The following is a 3,551-nucleotide window of genomic DNA, read 5'->3' as shown; positions in this document are numbered from 1 at the left end:
TACCATGACCCAATAGTAAGTATACAAAATCTGAACTTGAGCATCTACTCGCTTCAAGATCTGGACAGCAAGAAGATAGGGAAGTGCCTATGAAGTGGAAGACCCTACCTGATTTTGACAACTCATGGGAGTCTTTGGCATCCATGAAGGAATGTTTCCAACCTCTATCCTTGAGGACAGGGATGTTTTTGAGGAAGAGGGAGATGATAGGAACCCACAAATTAGTAGTCTTAGTGCTAAGGTATTTGTTAGGAAGGGTAGAATGGGGAATAAAATTGATTCCCACTAGTGATAATTGCCAAGCTGATGTGACAGTATCTTCAGGGTGCTAGGAGTGTGAAAGAGAGAGAATGCTGAGAGAGATTGAGGATTATATAAGCATGTATTATGTGAGAGAGAGGGTAGGCTTGAATTGGGTTTAGGCTTGGGAGAGTAGAGGCACTCTCGAATTGCCTCAGTTTCTTATCTTTAATTTTCTATTGTTATTTGTAATTCCTTAAAACACTGCTTCTAGGTATTTTCCAGAGGATTCAGTGCTCATCTATCCTATTTCATTATCAGTCAATGTGCTAATTTTTCTGGTTTCTAACAAGGCCTAAGGCGAAAATGCTAAAATGACTTTCTTTTGACAAGAATCTTATCATATAAATTATCAATTTTTATATTAATCTTCTAGTTTTATACTTTCTATTTGACATATTCTCTTCAAAGAATAAGAATAAAAAATAATAAATAAAATAAATAAAATAGTACTGCAAAATAAATAAAAAAATATGAATAGAACCTAGAATACAAAAAATGAAACAATGAGAGATTTTGCAACACTTTGATATCAAGGCAAACAATGAAAACTTTCTTTTTTTAAGAGAACAAACAATGAGTGAAGAGGAAACTTGAACAATACTAAATAAAAATAAGTCATAAAAAATAAACAATTATGAGTAAACACAAATTAATTTTTTAATTTTGGGTGTGTAAAAGTATTAGATATTTTATTTATTAGTATTTTAGAAAATGAAAATTTGTTAATACAAAACACTATTAGTACTATTAACGGTCAAAAACCACAAGGGATGGCACAAGTGGTGAATGTGCATTTTTTTAAGGGATTTCACCTAGGCTTCTGGCCCGGGTTCGATGCCCTCTGAGGTCAAAAATAAAAACCTTTGTGGTCAGGGACATCACTACCGTATCCCGAGCCAGATTAGTCACGTGAGACCCCTTTCCCCCGTGGAGACTGGTAGCCAAAGGAGAAAAAAACGGTCAAAATTGCACTTCTCACTTCTGAAGTTGCATTGTTCATATTGTAATTAATATGACATGATTTTCATTGTTTCTCAAAACTTAATAGTGTATTAGTATACACAATATAGAATTTTTTTTAAATATTGTAAAAAAAATAAATATTTACCAAAATATTGTATTTTGATAAATATTTATCAATCTATGGTAGTTTTGGCCATGTAGGATGCTTAGGTAATCACTTTTTGCAAAAACTCCTTGTACGAAGAGTTTTCTTTATGACAAAGACGTCTAGAAGTAAGAGTTTTCACAGTCAATAATTACATCATCATTATCTCGCCTAAAGACTCCTCAGGTGAGGAGTTTTGCTGTCACTTCAGACTCCTGGAATGAGGCACCATTATTTTCATAAAACCTCCTCACTTGAGGAGTTCTCCTATCAAATCAGTCTTCTCATAAATTTTCAAACGTGTGGCACGAGTTAACTACTTTTCACGGCCCATAAGACTAAAAGTAAATCCACACACAAATCCAGTTGAAAACATGTAATCGTAGTTGTTTTTCCATTAAAACATGTTCCAAATTACAACATAAAAATCATTGGCTTAATAGCACTTTTGGTCCCTCACGTTTGCCCTATGTGCGAAAGTCGTCCCCTAAGTTAGAAAATAGCAAAAAACGTCCCTCACTTTGTCAAACGGCAGCACTTTTGGTCCTTCATCACTGTTCCGTCAACAAACTAACATTTTCTGTCAAAATATTTAACTGTTTTCTGAGAAAAATTGATAAAAAAAAAAAAACCCATATAAAATTTATGATGTTCTTCATCATAGCAATCACCCATCATGTTCTTCATCTTCCTCATTATTTTCCAGAAAAATAAAAACAGACCCATCATCAACAACAAGCCACCAAAACATTCTCCCTCAGCCTTTTCCCCTCCTACATAAGAACAAATTGATGTTGTTACTCGATTCAGGACTGAGAACAATGAGGATTTAGGAGGTGCTTCAAATCGACCACTTACAATTGCTCAGATGGCTGCCATTGCCGCACAAGATCAAGGCGTGAAAGAGGGAACTGAAGTGGAGATGCAAACCGAGTTGATTTTTGAATGAAACTACAGAAATTTCATATCTGACTCTCACCCACACTTTGCATCCCTAACGCTTGAGAAATTTATCTCAAACAAAATCCCTAATTTTCCAATGCCTAATTTGGTGAAATTTCAGATCTGCTCTCTCCTCAACTTGCTTCTTCCTCAATCTCATCCTCCCTGTTCTCGATTTCTTTTTCTCCGGCTTCAAATCGAGCACTTTGTCAAGTCCAGAGGAAAAGGGCTGATTTTCCCTCATCCTCCCTGTTCTCGATCTCATCTTCCCTCTTTCACCAGCGGACTGAAACCTTTTCGCTGACTCTCGTGGTGGTCAGAGGTGATGGAGTGTGTATTGGTGATGGTGGAGGACATATGAGGCAGCGACGGAGCTTTGGTTCTGGGAAGGTAGGTGTGGAAGAAGAAGCTTGGAAGTGTTGGTGTGATGTTGTGAGGAAAGTAGCAGAGAGCTTTTCTTGGGTTTTTTAGTGTTAAGAGATGGTGAGAAAAGAAGCATAGGATGAAGATGATGAAGACTATGTTTGAAGAAGATGAATATTCACACTTTTCTGAGTTTTCATTTTATTTTTCTTTCTAAAAACTATTAAAATTTGGACGGAATTAAACGGAGTAGTGATGTGGGACTGAAAGTGCTGTCGTTTGATAAAGTGGGGGATTAGTTGTGCTATTTTTTAACTTAAGGGACGATTTTCGCACATATGACAAATGTGAGGGACTAAAAGTGCTATTAAGCCAAAATCATTACTATTGATACTTTAGGGTATCAAATACATAGATAGTTTCTATCGGAAAAACTTCCATGGTAATAATATACTCGTAGCCATTTATCTGAAACCGTTTTAAAAACTTATTCTAATTTATTTGTTGTTTTAAAAATTCAAGATAATAATATTAGTTGTCACTTTTTGATTGTATTTTTTTTCATCTATTTAATTTTATATGTTTTATTAAAAATAACACATTGAATATGATTGGATCATTTCACATATAAATGGGAGGAATGTAGTGAATTTTGTGGCTGCTTTATAGAGTGTTTAAGGTTGCCTAAGAGTATGTTTTGGGTCGTGAACCGTGGTAGTTTGAATATGCTTGGCACATTCTCTCTTCGGTTGATCACCTTTGTTTGATCAATTCGTCAAATTTAATTCAGATGGTAGTTGACCTCGTTTCACGTATTTGGAAAAGAGACTCCTCG

The sequence above is a fragment of the Lotus japonicus genome, chromosome 1 (genome assembly GCF_012489685.1).
Source record: "Lotus japonicus ecotype B-129 chromosome 1, LjGifu_v1.2".
NCBI lineage: Eukaryota > Viridiplantae > Streptophyta > Magnoliopsida > Fabales > Fabaceae > Lotus > Lotus japonicus.
This window is presented reverse-complemented; position numbering follows the sequence as displayed.